Source organism: Arachis hypogaea, chromosome 11, assembly GCF_003086295.3.
Source record: "Arachis hypogaea cultivar Tifrunner chromosome 11, arahy.Tifrunner.gnm2.J5K5, whole genome shotgun sequence".
Classification (NCBI taxonomy): domain Eukaryota; kingdom Viridiplantae; phylum Streptophyta; class Magnoliopsida; order Fabales; family Fabaceae; genus Arachis; species Arachis hypogaea.
Window position 1 is genome coordinate 76,613,064 of NC_092046.1, and position 16,965 is coordinate 76,630,028.

General features: G+C 38.0%; 1 non-coding gene across 1 annotated transcript; it reads right to left on the reverse strand.

Annotated features, from left to right (window-relative positions):
* Window positions 1–13,215: 13,215 nt before the first annotated feature.
* Window positions 13,216–13,323, reverse strand: LOC112725772 (small nucleolar RNA R71). The gene has a single exon (XR_003164857.1). It is a non-coding gene; the product is annotated as a small nucleolar RNA R71 (small nucleolar RNA).
* Window positions 13,324–16,965: the final 3,642 nt, after the last annotated feature.

Sequence of the window (16,965 nt, forward strand, 5' to 3'; positions counted from 1 at the left end):
GCATTTAGATTCCCTTCCTAAATTCAGTACATGTTTGAAAATTGCTTCCTAGAGACTTTAATTATTTATTTTTAATTCTCCTTTATTCCATTCGATGCCGTGATCTGTGTGTTAAGTGTTTCAGACTTTATAGGGCATGAATGAGTTGGAGATTGGAAAGGAAGCTAGCAAAAATGGAAGGAACACAAGAATTTGAGGAGATAACCAGCGAGAAGTGACGTGGTCGCTGGTATGCGAAATTGTTACTCAGGTTGTGAATTATTGTTCGAAATTGATTCCCTGGCGATGGCACCAAAAACGGATGCACAGAACCATGGTCTAAGCCTATCTTCACAACTTCGCATAACTAACCAGCAAGTGCACTGGGTCGTCCAAGTAATAAACCTTACGTGAGTAAGGGTCGATCCCACGGAGATTGTTGGTATGAAGCAAGCTATGGTCACCTTGTAAATCTCAGTCAGGCGGATATAAAATAGTTATGGAGTTTTCGAAATTAATACTAAAATAAGGATAGAAATACTTATGTAAATCATTGTGAGAATTTCAAATAAGCGTATGGAGATGCATTCATTCCTCTGAACCTCTGCTTTCCTGCTGTCTTCATCCAATCTGTCTTACTCCTTTCTATGGCTGGCTTTGTGTAAGGATGTCACCGGTGCCAATGGCTACTTTCAATCCTCTCGGGAAAATGGTCCAAATGCTCTGTCACAGCACGGCTAATCGTCTGGAGGCATCACCCTTGTCGTTGGTTGCATCCTATTCCTCTCTGTGAAAATGGTCCGATACGCTGTCACTGCATGGCTAATCATCTTGGAGGTTCTCGATCATACTGGAATAGAATTTACTATCCTTTTGCGTCTGTCACTACGCCCAGCACTCGCGAGTTTGGAGTTCGTCACAGTCATTCAATCCCAGAGTCCTACTCGGAATACCACGGACAAGGTTTAGACTTTCCGGACTCTCATGAATGCCGCCATCAATCTAGCTTATACCACAAAGATTCTGATTAAGAGATTTAAGAGATACTCATTCAATCTAATGTAGAACGGAAGTGGTTGTCAGGCACGCGTTCATAGGGAATGATGATGATTGTCACGTTCATCACATTCAGGTTGAAGTGTGAATGAATATCTTAGAAGTGAAATAAGATGAATTGAATAGAAAACAGTAGTACTTTGCATTAATCTTTGAGGAACAGCAGAGCTCCACACCTTAATCTATGGAGTGCAGAAACTCTACCGTTGAAAATACATAAGTGATAATGGAGTTCATTGGTCTCGGCCCCAGAGGGGAACCGGAGTAACCAAGACTTCTCTGATCCGAAGATAAAACTCAGGATGTCTAATACAATAGTAAAAAGTCCTATTTATAATAAACTAGCTACTAGGGTTTACAGAAGTAAGTAATTGATGCATAAATCCACTTCCGGGGCCCACTTGGTGTGTGCTTGGGCTGAGCTTGAATGTTACACGTGCAGAGGCTCTTTTTGGAGTTGAACGCCAGCTTTTGTGCCAGTTTGGGCGTTGAACTCCACTTTGCAGCTTGTTTCTGGCGCTGGACGCCAGAATTGGGCAGAGAGCTGGCATTGAACGCCAGTTTGCATCGTCTAAACATGGGCAAAGTATGGACTATTATATATTGCTGGAAAGCCCTGGATGTCGAATTTCCAACGCAATTGAAAGCGCGCCATTTTGAGTTCTGTAGCTCCAGAAAATCCATTTTGAGTGCAGGGAGGTCAGAATCCAACAACATCAGCAGTCCTTCTTCAACCTCTGAATCTGATTTTTGCTCAAGTCCCTCAATTTCAGCTAGAAAATACCTGAAATCACAGAAAAACACACAAACTCATAGTAAAGTCCAAAAATGTGAATTTAACATAAAAACTAATGAAAACATCCCTAAAAGTAACTAGATTCTACTAAAAACATACTAAAAACAATGCCAAAAAGCGTATAAATTATCCGCTCATCACAACACCAAACTTAAATTGTTGCTTGTCCCCAAGCAACTGAAAATAAAATAGGATAAAAAGAAGAGAATATACTATAAATTCCAAACTATCAATGAAACATAGCTTCAATCAGATGAGCGGGACTTGTAGCTTTTTGCCTCTTGAATAGTTTTGGCATCTCACTTTATCCATTGAGGTTCAGAATTATTGGCATCTATAGGAACTCAGAGTTCAGATAGTGTTATTAATTCTCCTAGTTCAGTATGATGATTCTTGAACATAGCTTCTTTATGAGTCTTGGCCGTGGCTCTAAGCACTTTGTTTTCCAGTATTACCACCGGATACATAAATGCCACAGACACATAATTGGGTGAACCTTTTCAGATTGTGACTCAGCTTTGCTAAAGTCCCCAATTAGAGGTGTCCAGGGTTCTTAAGCACACTCTTTTTTTTCTTTGGACCTTGACTTTAACCGCTCAGTCTCAAGTTTTCACTTGACACCTACACGCCACAAGCACATGGTTAGGGACAGCTTGGTTTAGCCGCTTAGACCAGGATTTTATTCCTTTAGGCCCTCCTATCCACTGATGCTCAAAGCCTTGGGATCCTTTTTATTTGCCTTTGCCTTTTGGTTTTAAGGGTTATTGGCTTTTTGCTCTTGCCTCTTGGTTTTAAGAGCTTTTGGCTTTTTCTGCTTGCTTTTTCTTTCTATTTTTTTTCGCTTATATATTTTTTTTTCTGCAAGCTTTGTTCTTTGCTGCTTTTTCTTACTTCAAGAATCATTTTTATGATTTTTCAGATTATCAAATAACATGTCTCCTTGTCATCATTCTTTCAAGAGCCAACATATTTAACATTCTTAAACAACAACTTCAAAAGACATATGCACTGTTCAAGCATTCCTTCAGAAAATAAGAAGCATTGTCACCACATCAATATAATTAAACTAAGTTCAAGGATAAATTCGAAGCTCATGTACTTCTTGTTCTTTTGAATTAAAACAGTTTTTATTTAAGAGAGGTGATGGATTCATAGGACATTCATAACTTTTAAGACATGGTTACTAACTACTAATGATCATGTAATGAAGACACAAACATGGATAAGCACTTAACATAGAAAATGAAAAACAGAGAAGGTAAGAACAACGAATGAGTCCACCTTAGTGATGATGGCGTTTCCTTCTTGAGGAACCGATGATGTTCTTGAGCTCTTCTATGTCTCTTCCTTGCCTTTGTGGCTTGATTCCTAGTGATTTTTGGTATTTCTATCCTCAGTTGCTTCCAATAACTATGTGGAGGGAAGTGCATCCCCTGAGGTATCTCAGGGATCTCTTGATTCGCAGCCACATATTCTACCACTGAGCTATAGATCCTTTACATAATTGTTTTACCACACCAAACTTAGAATGTTGCTCGCCCTCGAGCAAAAGAAGAAGGAATAGATGAAGAAGAAGATGTGGAAAAAAAACTAGGATTATGAGGAAGGAAGGTGGGAATCCTGTGGGGTCCACAAATCCTGAGATGATCCTGTGAGGTCCACAGATCTTGAGGTGTCAAGGCATTTACATTCCTGCACCAATTTAGGCATGTAAAATGCCCTTGCTCACAACTCGGGGCGTTCAGCGCCAGGTTGGTGCCCATTTTGGGCGTTCAACGCCCATTTGTTGCCCATTTCTAGCGTTGAACGCCAGAACCATGCTTGTTCTGGGCGTTCAACGCCCAGATGCTGCCCATTTTGGGCGTTCAGCGCCCAGATACTGCCCATTTTGGGCGTTCAGCGCCAGAACCATGCTCTGTTCTGGCATTGAACGCCAGACATGTGCTTCCTCCAGGGTGTGATTTTTCTTCTGCTGTTTTTGATTCTGTTTCTAAATTTTTTGTTTATTTTGTGACTCCACATGATCATGAACCTAAGAAAACATGGAAAACAAAAATAAAATTAGATAAATAAACATTGAGTTGCCTCCCAACAAGCGCTTCTTTAATGTCAATAGCTTGACAGTGGGCTCTCATGGAGCCTCACAGATGTGCAGAGCTTTGTTGAGACCTCCCAACACCAAACTTAGAGTTTGGATATGGGGGTTTGACACCAAACTTAGAGTTTGGTTGTGACCTCCCAACACCAAACTTAGAGTTTGACTGTGGGGGCTTTGGTTGACTCTGCTTTGAGAGAAGCTTTTTATGCTTCCTCTCCATGGATGCAGAGAGAGATCCTTGAGTTGTAAACACAAGGTTGTCCTCGTTTATTTGAAGGATCAATTCTCCTCTGTCCACATCAATCACAGCTCTTGCTGTGGCTAGGAAAGGTCTTCCTAGGATGATGGATTCATCCTCTTCCTTTCCAGTATCTAAGACTATGAAATCAGCAGGGATGTAAAGGCCTTCAACCTTGACTAACATGTCCTCTACTTGTCCATAAGCCTATTTTCTTGAATTGTCTGCCATCTCTAATGAGATTTTAGCAGCTTGCACCCCATAGATTCCCAGTTTTTCTATTACAGAGAGGGGCATGAGGTTTATTCCTGAACCAAGGTCACACAGAGCTTTAAAGATCATGGTGCCTATGGTACAAGGTATTATGAACTTTCCAGGATCCTATCTCTTCTAAGGCAATGTCAGTTGATCCAGATCACTTAGTTCATTGGTGAACAAGGGAGGTTCATCTTCCCAAGTTTCAATACCAAATAATTTGGCATTTAGCTTCATGATTGCACCAAGGAACTTGGCAGCTTGCTCTTCAATAACATCTTCATTCTCTTCAGCAGAGGAATACTCATCAGAGCTCATGAATGGCATAAGGAGGTTCAATGGAATCTCTATGGTTTCTAGATGAGTCTCAGATTCCTTAGGTTCCTCAGAGGGAAGCTCCTTATTGATCACTGGACGTCCCAGGAGGTCTTCCTCCTTGGGATTCACGTCTTTCTCCTCTCTTGTGGGTTCGGCCATGGTAATTAATTCAATGGCCTTGCACTCTCCTTTTGGATTCTCTTCTGTATTGCTTGGGAGAGTACTAGGAGGGATTTCAGTGATCCTTTTACTCAGCTGGCCCACTTGTGCTTCCAAATTTCTAATGGAAGACCTTGTTTCATTCATGAAATTCACAGTGGCCTTAGATAGATCAGAGACTAAATTTGCTAAGCTAGATGGATTCTGCTCAGAATTCTCTGTCTGTTGCTAAGTGGATGATGGAAAAGGCTTGCTATTGCTAAACCTGTTTCTTCCACCATTATTAAAGCCTTGTTGAGGCTTTTGATCCTTCCATGAGAGATTTGGGTGATTTCTCCATGATGGATTGTAGGTGTTTCCATATGGTTCACCCATGTAATTTAACTCTGCTATTGCAGGGTTCTCAGGATCATAAGCTTCTTCTTCAGAAGATGCCTCTTGAGTACTGTTAGATGCAGCTTGTATTCCATTCAGACTCTGAGAAATCATATTGACTTGCTGAGTCAATATTTTGTTCTGAGCCAATATGGCATTCAGAGTATCAATTTCAAGAACTCCCTTCTTCATAGGCGTCCCATTACTCACAGGATTCCTCTCAGAAGTGTACATAAACTGGTTATTAGCAACCATGTCAATGAGTTCTTGAGCTTCTACAGGCGTTTTCTTTAGGTGAATGGATCCACCTGCAGAAGTATCCAATGACATCTTTGATAGCTCAGATAAACCATCATAGAATATATCCAGGATGGTCCATTCTGAAAGCATGTCAGAAAGACACTTTTTGGTCAGCTATTTGCATCTTTCCCAAGCTTCATAGAGGGATTCACCTTCTTTCTGTCTGAAGGTTTGAACATCAGCTCTAAGCTTGCTCAGCTTTTGAGGAGGAAAGAACTTGGCTAAGAAAGCCGTGACCAGCTTATCCCAAGAGTTCAGGCTGTCTTTGGGTTGAAAGTCCAACCATATTCTAGCTTTGTCTCTTACAGCAAAAGGGAAAAGCATGAGCCTGTAGACTTCAGGATCTACTCCATTAGTCTTAACAGTATCACAGATCTGCAAGAATTCAGTTAAGAACTGAAAAAGATCTTCAGATGGAAGTCCATGAAACTTGCAGTTCTGCTGCATCAGAGAAACTAGCTGAGGTTTCAGCTCAAAATTGTTTGCTCCAATGGTAGGAATGGAGATGCTTCTTCCATGTAAATTGGAATTAGGTGCAGTAAAGTCACCAAGCATTCTCCTTGCATTATTGTTGTTGGGTTCGGCTGCCATCTCCTTTACTTGTTCGAAATTTTCAATAAGGTTGTTTCTGGATTGTTGTAATTTAGCTTCTCTTAGTTTTCTCTTCGGAGTCCTTTCAGGTTCTGGATCAGCTTCAACAAGAATGCCTTTTTCTTTGTCCTCTGCTCATAAGAAAAAGAAGAGAAAAAGAAAATAAGAGGAATCCTCTATGTCACAGTAAAGAGGTTCCTTATTGTTAGTAGAAGAAGAAAAGGAATAGGGGTGAAGAAGAATGAAGAATCCAAACACAAAGGTGATGATAGGAGCAGAGATGTGAGATAAAGAGAAATGTCAGTAGATGAATAAATAAATAGAAGGGGATGAGAGGTGGAGAGAATTTTCGAAAATAATTTTTGAAAAAGAGTTAGTGATTTTCGAAAATAGTTTTTGAAAAAGGTTAGTAGTTTTTCAAAAATTCAAATAAAAAAATAAAATAATTAGTCTAATTAAAAAGAAATTTTGAAAAAGAGGGAAAATTTTTTCGAAAATTAGAGAGAGAGAGTTAGTTAGGTAGTTTTGAAAAAGGTAAGAGACAAACAAAAAGTTAGTTAGTTAGTTGAAACAAATTTTGAAAAGATAAGAAGTTAGGAAGTTAGAAAAGATATTTTGCAATCACTTTTTTGAAAAAAGGTAAGATAAAAAGATATTTTTGAAAAGATATGATAGAAATTAGTTTTTGAAAAAGATTTGATTTTTAAAATCTCAATTAATGACTTGATTCACAATAAATCACAAGATATGATTCTAGAACTTAAAGTTTGAATCTTTCTTAACAAGTAAGTAACAAACTTGAAATTTTTGAATCAAAACATTAATTGATGATGTTATTTTCGAAAATATGATGTAAAATTAAGAAAAATATTTTTGAAAAATATTTTTGAAATTTTCGAAAATAACTAAAAAAATTGAAAAAAGATTTGATTTTTGAAAAAGATTTTGAAAAAGATAAGATTTTTTTAATTGAAAATTTGATTTGACTCATAAAAACAACTAGATTTTAAAAATTTTTGAAAAAGTCAAATCTAATTTTCGAAATTTTAAGAGAGAAAAAGGGAAAGATATTTTTTTGATTTTTGAATTTTTATGATGAGAGAGAAAAACAAGAAAAATGATGCAATGCATGAAAGTTATGGATCAAAACAATGAATGCATGCAAGAATGCTATGAATGTCAAGATGCACACCAAGAACACTATGAAGATCATGATGAACATCAAGAACACATTTTTGAAAAATTTTTAATGCAAAGAAAACATGCAAGACACCAAACTTAGAAATCTTTGATGCTTAGACTCTATGGATGCAAGAATGCATATGAAAAACACCATACAACACAAAACAAGAAAACATCAAGATCAAACAAGAAGATTTACCAAGAATAACTTGAAGATCATGAAGAACACTATGAATGCATGAATTTTCGAAAAATGCAAAATGGATATGCAATTGACACCAAACTTATAACATGACACATGACTCAAACAAGAAACACAAAATATTTTTTTGATTTTTATGATTTTATGAATTTTTTTGTATTTTTATTTTATATTTTTCGAAAATCATTTTGAAAAAGAAAAATAAGGATTCCAAAATTTTTAATATGAATTCCAGGAATCTTATGCTCTTTAGTCTAAAGCTCCAATCAAAGGGTCAGGCATGGCTTAATAGCCAGCCAAGCTTTAGTAAAAATATGAGTGTAATTCAAACATGACACGCCTGACATACCCTACACCCAGCCAGGCTTCAGCATGCTTCATGAAATACTAGAATTCATTCTTAAAAATTCTGAAAAAAAAAATATATTTTTGAAAACACTTTTTTTATTTAAAATTTTTTTTTTCAAAAACAAAGGAGAAGATTTTGAAAGATTTTTGAAAAATTTTTTGAAAATAAAACAAAAGAAAATTACCTAATCTGAGCAACAAGATGAAACGTCAGTTATCCAAACTCGAACAATCCCCGGCAATGGCGCCAAAAACTTGGTATGCGAAATTGTTACTCAAGTTGTGAATTATTGTTCGAAATTGATTCCCTGGTGATGGCACCAAAAACGGATGCACAGAACCATGGTCTAAACATATCTTCACAACTTCGCATAACTAACCAGCAAGTGCACTGGGTCGTCCAAGTAATAAACCTTGTCGTTGGTTGCATCCTATTCCTCTCTGTGAAAATGGTTCGATGCGCTGTCACTGCATGGCTAATCATCTTGGAGGTTCTCGATCATACTGGAATAGAATTTACTATCCTTTTGCGTCTGTCACTACGCCCAGCACTCGCGAGTTTGGAGTTCGTCACAGTCATTCAATCCCAGAGTCCTACTCGGAATACCACGGACAAGGTTTAGACTTTCCGGACTCTCTTGAATGCCGCCATCAATCTAGCTTATACCACGAAGATTCTGATTAAGAGATCTAAGAGATACTTATTCAATCTAATGTAGAACGGAAGTGGTTGTCAGGCACGCGTTCATAGGGAATGATGATGATTGTCACGTTCATCACATTCAGGTTGAAGTGCGAATGAATATCTTAGAAGCGAAATAAGATGAATTGAATAGAAAACAGTAGTACTTTGCATTAATCTTTGAGGAACAGCAGAGCTCCACACCTTAATCTATGGAGTGCAGAAACTCTACCGTTGAAAACACATAAGTGATAATGGAGTTCATTGGTCTCGGCCCCAGAGAGGAACCAGAGTAACCAAGACTTCTCTGATCCGAAGATAAAACTCAGGATGTCTAATACAATAGTAAAAAGTCCTATTTATAATAAACTAGCTACTAGGGTTTACAGAAGTAAGTAATTGATGCATAAATCCACTTCCGGGGCCCACTTGGTGTGTGCTTGGGCTGAGATTGAATGTTACACGTGAAGAGGCTCTTTCTGGAGTTGAACGCCAGCTTTTGTGCCAGTTTGGGCGTTGAACTCCACTTTGCAGCTTGTTTCTGGCGCTGGACGCCAGAATTGGGAAGAGAGCTGGTGTTGAACGCCAGTTTGCGTCGTCTAAACATGGGCAAAGTATGGACTATTATATATTTCTGGAAAGCCCTGGATGTCTACTTTCCAACGCAATTGGAAGCGCGCCATTTGAAGTTCTGTAGCTCCAGAAAATTGATTTTGAGTGCAGGGAGGTCAGAATCCAACAGCATCAGCAGTCCTTCTTCAACCTCTGAATCTGATTTTTGCTCAAGTCCCTCAATTTCAGCCAGAAAATATCTGAAATCACAGAAATACACACACACTCATAGTAAAGTCCAGAAATGTGAATTTAACATAAAAACTAATGAAAACATCCCTAAAAGTAACTAGATTCTACTAAAAACATACTAAAAACAATGCCAAAAAGCGTATAAATTATCCGCTCATCAGTCGCATGGCTCACGCGACCGCGCGAAGGAGCGCAATTCGCAGTGACACGGTCGCATGGCTTGTGCGGATGGGCGGATTGGAAAGCGCAAGCGACGTAGTAGCATGGACGACGCGAACGCGTGGAGAGGAAAAAGCGCAAGTCGACGCGTCCGCATGGACGACGCGATCGCGTGACATGCGCGATCTGCATAATCTGCAGAATTCGATGGGGGCGATTTTGGACCTTATTTTGGCCCAGTTTTCGGCCTGGAACAGCAGACTAGAGTTAGAGAATATGCAGAAACAAGGGACACATTCATTCAGTAGTTTTTAGATCTAGTTTTTCACTCTCTTAGGTTTTTCTCTCTAGTTTTTAGAATTTTAATTTTCAATTGGTCTTAGCATTGGAACAGTGAGAAGAGTTATTTCCTCATCAAGACTTCATCATTCTAGTTTGTTCTCTTAACTTGGTTCTATTCTTCCATGTTCTTTGTTATGTTCAATTTTGTCATTCAGATACTTTTATGATTAATTAATGCAAGGATTATTTCTTTTTAATTCAATTTCAATTCCAATAATCATGTCTTCCTTTAATTCCCTTTCATGTGCTATGGATTCTTTAATTACAATGCGTGAGTAGTTTCCTTACTTGATGGGGAGTTGATTAAAAGGAACTCTTGAGTTGGAAGGATTGAAAGAAAATTTGTAATTGGGTTAAATGTTGGATTGCTATTCTGTCACCGACGCCAATCCCTTTGAACTAAGTGGGTTGCAACTTGTGAACAGATCTGGCATTCCCACTTGTTTGACTTTCCCTTACCTGGTAAAGGATGACCAAACAGAACAACCATTAATTACAAATTAATCTTACAATCACACCATCAATGATAGAGATTCTAACCAATCAATTCCCAGTCAAGGCTTTTATTATATTATTTAAAAATCCTTAATTTAAATTCCAATTTACTTAGCTCAACTTCTTGGAACATCTGATTAATAAAACAGCACACTTTTCTGCAACTCGTTGGGAGACGACCTGGGACTTAAAACTCCCAGTAATTTTAATTTGAACTTTCTGTGACATATTTCTAAATTGATAAGCAGATTCTCGGTGAGTTAAGAACTATACCTGCAACGTAACCATTTTAATAAATTTTTAATTCACCAGCTTCTGCTTCCCATCAATGCCCTACATACAGCTTGCCATGGAAGGGAGTAGGAATGATTGGATGAAGACAGCAGGAAAGCAGAGGTTCAGGAGGAACAAAAGCATCTCTATACGCTTATCTGAAATTCTCACCAATGAATTACATAAGTATCTCTATCCTAGTTTACATTTTAATTATGTTTTTATTATCAATTCACCATAACCATTTGAATCCGCCTGACTGAGATTTACAAGGTGACCATAGCTTGCTTCAGGCCGACAATCTCCGTGGGATCGACCCTTACTCATGTAAGGTTTATTACTTGGACGACCCAGTGCACTTGCTGGTTAGTTGTGCAAAGTTGTGACAAAGTGTGATTCACGTTTGAGAGCACCAAGTCTTTGGCGCCATTGTTGATGATCGCAATTTCGCATACCAAGTTTTTGGCGCCATTGCTGGGGATTGTTCGAGTTTGGACAACTGACGGTTCATCTTGTTTCTCAGATTAGGTAATTTTATTTTAATTTTAAGCTTTTATTTCTTATTTTAGAAAAATACAAAAAAAAATTTCTTCTTTTTTGTTCTTCCCAAAATAATTTTCGAAAAAATCCAAGAAAAAATTAATAAAATCATAAAAACCAAAAATATTGTGTTTCTTGTTTGAGTCTTGTATCAAATTTTAAGTTTGGTGTCAATTGCATCTTTTTAATTTTTCTTAAAATTTTTGAAAACTCATGCATTTGTTCTTCATGATCTTCAAGTTGTTCTTGACAAGTCTTCTTGTTTGATCTTCATATTTTCTTGTTTTGTGTCTTTTCTTGTTTCTCATATGCATTTTTGAATTATTAATGTCTCAACATTGAAAATTTCTAAGTTTGGTGTCTTGCATATTTTTTTTCTCTTAAAAATTTTCAAAAATAAGTTCTTGGTGTCATCTTGACATTCAAAGTGTTCTTGGTGTTCATCTTGACATTCATAGTGTTCTTGCATGCATTATGTGTTTTGATCCAAAATTTTCATGCATTGAGTCTCTTTGATGTTTTTGTCTTTCTACATTAAAAATTCAAAAATAAAAAAAATATCTTTCCCTTTTTCTCTCATAAATTTTCGAAGATTTAAGTTGACTTTTTCAAAACTTTTTAAAAAATTAGTTGTTTCTTATGAGTCAAATCAATTTTCAATTTAAAAATTCTATCTTTTTCAAATCTTTTTCAAAAATCAAATCTTTTTCATTTTTCTTTTATGATTTTCGAAATTTTCAAATTGATTTTCAAAAATTTTTTCTTATTTTTATTTCATATTTTCGAAATTAATGCTAACAATTAATGTGATTGATTCAAAATTTTTAAGTTTGTTACTTGCCTAGTAAGAAAGGTTCAATCTTTAAACTCTAGAATCATATATTTTTAGTTTCTTGTTAGTCAAGTAATCAACTTTAATTGTCAAAATCAAATCTTTTTTAAATTTCTTTTTCAAATCTTTTTTCAAAATAAGTTTCAATCACATCTTTTTCAAAATCAATTTCAAAATATTTTCTAACTTCTTATCTTTTCAAAATTTGATTTTCAAATCTTTTTCAATTAACCACTTAACTTTTTGTTTGATTTTTATCTTTTCCAAAACTACCTAACTAACTCTCTCTTACTAATTTTCGAAAATCCCTTCCCTCTTTCTCAAAATTCCTTTTTAATTAACTAATTATTTTAAATTTTAATTTTAATTTTATTTATTTTCTTATTTTCGAATTTTAATTATAATTTTTAATTTAAAAACAAAAATATTTTTCTTTTCTTTTCAATTATTTTCGAAAATTCCATCCCTCATCTCCTTCTATTTATTTATTTATTTACTAATACTTCTTTTCACCCGAGAATTCGAACTCATTCCTCTCCCTTGTATTTGGATTCTTATCTTTTCCTTCCTCCATTATTCTCTTATTATACTTACATAAGGAATCTGTATACTGTGACATAGAGGATTCCATATTTTCTTTTCTGTTTTCTTCTTTTTCATATGAGCAGGAACAAGGATAAGAACATTCTTGTTGAGGCTGATCCTAAACCAGAAAGGAATCTGAAGAGGAAGCTAAGGAAAGCTAAAGCACAACTCTCTTGAGAAAATCTGACTGAAATTTTCGAAAAAGAAGGAGATATGGCCGAAAATAATAACAATGCAAGGAAGATGCTTGGTGACTTTACTGCACCAAATTCCAATTTACATGGAAGAAGCATCTCAATCCCTACCATTGGAGGAAACAATTTTGAGCTTAAACCTCAATTAGTTTCTCTGATGCAACAGAACTGCAAGTTTCATGGACTTCCATCAGAAGATCCTTTTCAGTTCTTAATTGAATTCTTGCAGATCTGTGATACTTTTAAGACCAATGGAGTTGATCCCGAGATCTACAGGCTTATGCTTTTCCCATTTGCTGTAAGAGACAAAGCTAGAATATGGTTGGACTCTCAACCTAAAGACAGCCTGAACTCTTGGGATAAGCTGGTCACGGCTTTCTTAGCCAAGTTCTTTCCTCCTCAAAAGCTTAGTAAGCTTAGAGTGGATGTTCAAACCTTCAGACAGAAGGAAGGTGAATCCCTCTATGAAGCTTGGGAGAGATACAAGGAACTGACCAAAAAGTGTCCTTCTGACATGCTTTCAGAATGGAACATCCTGGATATATTCTATGATGGTCTGTTTGAGTTATCAAAGATGTCATTGGACAATTCTGCAGGTGGATCCATTCACCTAAAGAAAACACCTGCAGAAGCTCAAGAACTCATTGACATGGTTGCAAATAACCAGTTCATGTACACTTCTGAAAGGAATCCTGTGAGTAATGGGACGTCTCAGAGGAAGGGAGTTCTTGAAATTAATACTCTGAATGCCATATTGGCTCAAAATAAAATATTGACTCAGCAAGTCAATATGATCTCTCAGAGTCTGAATGGATTGAAGGAATCATCCAACAGTACTATAGAGGCATCTTCTGTAGAAGAAGCTTATGATCCTGAGAACCCTGCAATAGCAGAGGTGAATTACATGGGTGAACCCTATGGAAACACCTATAATCTCTCATGGAGAAATCATCCAAATTTCTCATGGAAGGATCAACAAAAGCCTCAACAAGGCTTTAATAATGGTGGAAGAAACAGGTTTAACAATAGCAAGCCTTTTCCATCATTCACTTAGCAACAGACAGAGAATTCTGAGCAGAATCTATCTAGCTTAGCAAATATAGTCTCTGATCTATCTAAGGCCACTTTAAGTTTCATGAATGAAATAAGGTCCTCCATTAGAAATTTAGAGGCACAAGTGGGCCAGCTGAGTAAAAGGATCACTGAAACTCCTCCTAGTACTCTCCCAAGCAATACAGAAGAAAATCCAAAAAGAGAGTGCAAGGCCATTACCTTGCTTGGTGTGGCCGAACCCAAAGAGGAGGAGGAGGACGTGAATCCCAGTGAGGAAGACCCCCTGGGACGTTCAGTGACCAATAAGGAGTTTCCCTTTGAGGAACCAAAGGAATCTGAGGATCAACTAGAGACCATAGAGATTCCATTGAACCTCTTTCTGCCCTTCATAAGCTCTGATGAGTATTCTTCTTCTAAAGAGAATGAAGAAATTACTGAAGAGTAAGTCACTAAGTACCTTGGTGCAATCATGAAGCTGAATGCCAAATTATTTGGTAATGAGACTTGGGAAGATGAACCTCCCTTGCTCACCAATGAACTAAATGCATTGGATAGGTAGAAATTACCTCAAAAGAAATAGGATCCTGGTAAATTCCTAATTCCCTGTAACATAGGCACCATGACCTTTGAGAAGGCTCTATGTGACTTGGGGTCAGGAATAAACTTAATGCCACTCTCTGTAATGGAGAAACTGGGAATCCTTGAGGTACAGGCTGCCAATTTCTCATTAGAGATGGCAGACAAATCCATGAAAATGGCTTATGAACAAGTAGAGGACGTGTTAGTAAAGGTTGAAGGCCTTTACATCCCTGCTGATTTCATAATCCTAGACACTGGGAAGGATGAGAATGAATCCATCATCCTTGGAAGACCCTTCCTAGCCACAACAAGAGCTGTGATTGATGTGTACAGAGGAGAGTTGGTCCTTCAACTGAATGAGGACAACCTTGTATTTAAAACTCAAGGATCTCCTTCTGTAACCTTAGAGAGGAAGCATGAAAAGCTTCTCTCACTGCAGAGTCAACCAAAGCCCCCACAGTCAAACTCTAAGTTTGGTGTTGGGAGGCCACAACCAAACTTTAAGTTTGGTGTTGAACCCCCACATTCAAACTCTAAGTTTGGTGTTGAGAGGTTCCAACCTTGCTCTGATTATCTGTGAGGCTCCATGAGAGCTCACTGTCAAGCTATTGACATTAAAGAAGCGCTTGTTGGGAGGTAACCCAATGTTATTTAATCATATCTATTTTATTTTCTTTTTGTTATTTCATGTTTTATTAGGTTAATGATCATGTGAAGTCACAAAAACTACTGAAAAATCAAAAATAGAATGAAAAACAGCATTAAAAATAGCACACCCTGGAGGAGGAGCAGTCTGGCGTTTAAACGCCAGAAACAAGCATCTGTCTGGCGTTTAACGGCAGAAACAAGCACCAAGCTGGCGTTTAACGCTAGAAACAAGTATCTACCTAGCGTTAAACGCCAGAAACAAGCTACTTTTGGGCGTTTAATGCCAGAAACAGGCAGCAGTCTGGCGTTAAACGCCAGGATTGCACAGCAATGGCGTTTTACATGCCTAATTGGAGCAGGGATGTTAAGTCCTTGACCCCTCAGGATCTGTAGATCCCACAGGATCCCCACAGGATCTGTGGACTCCACAGGATCCCCACCTACCTTCTTCTCTCCTTTTCACACCTTTTTCATATCTCTCTCCCCCAAATCACTCTTTCCCATCACCTCTTAACCATTCACATCCATCCACTCTTTCCCATACACCCCACCTACCTCCAAAATTCAAACTCTTTTCCCTCCCAAACCCAACCCTAATGGCTGAACCCTAACTCCCACCCCACTCCTATATAAACCCCTCATTCCTTCTTTATTTTCACATAACACAACCCTTTCTTCCTCCCTTGGCCGAAAACACAACCCCTCTCCCTCTCCTCCATTTTTCTTCTTCTTCTCCTTCTTTCTTTCTTCTTTTGCTCGGGGACGAGGAAACATTTTAAGTTTGGTGTGGTAAAAAGCATAGCTTTTTGCTTTTCCATAACCATCAATAGCACCTAAGGCCAGAGAATCCTCAAGAAAGAGGAAAAGGGAAAGCAATTGCTTCCACCTCTGAGTCATGGGAGATGGAGAAATTCATCTCAAAGGTCTATCAAGACCACTTCTATGAAGTTGTGGCCAAGAAGAAAGTGATCCCTGAGGTTCCTTTCAAGCTCAAAAAGAATGAGTATCCGAAAATCCGACTTGAGATCCAAAGAAGAGGTTGGGAAGTTCTCACCAACCCCATTCAATAAGTCGGGATCTTAACGGTTCAAGAGTTCTATGCAAATGCATGGATCACTAGGAACCATGATCAAAGTGTGAACCCGAATCCAAAGCATTGGCTTACCATGGTTCGGGGGAAATACTTAGATTTCAGTCCGAAAAATGTAAGGCTGGCGTTCAACTTGCCAATGATGGAAGAAAACGCACGCCCCTACACTAGAAGGGTCAACTTTGATCAAAGGTTGGGCCAAGTCCTCATGGACATATGTGTAGAAGGAGCTCAATAGAAAATTGACTCAAGAGACAAGCCGGTTCAATTGAGAAGACTGGACCTTAAGCCTGTGGCTTGGGGATGGCTAGAGTTCATTCAACGCTCAATCATTCTTACTAGCAACCGGTCTGAAGTTACTATAGACCGAGCCATCATGATCCATAGTATCATGATTGGAGAGGAGGTGGAAGTTCATGAGATTATACCTCAAGAACTTTACAAGGTGGCTGACAAGTCCTCCACTTAGGCAAGGTTAGCCTTTCCTCACCTCATATGCCACCTCTGCAATTCGGCTGGAATTGACATAGAGGGAGACACCCTCATTGAAGAGGACAAGCCCATCAATAAGAAAAGGATGGAGCAAATAAGAGATCATGGACCTCAACAAGAGCATGAAGAAATCCCCCACCATGAAATCCCTGAGATGCCTCAGGGGATGCACCTTCCTCCACAAAATTATTGGGAGCAAATCAACACCTCCCTAGGAGAATTAAGTTCCAACATGGAACAACTAAGGATGGAGCACTAAGAGCACTCCATCATCCTCCATGAAATTAGAGAAGATCAAAG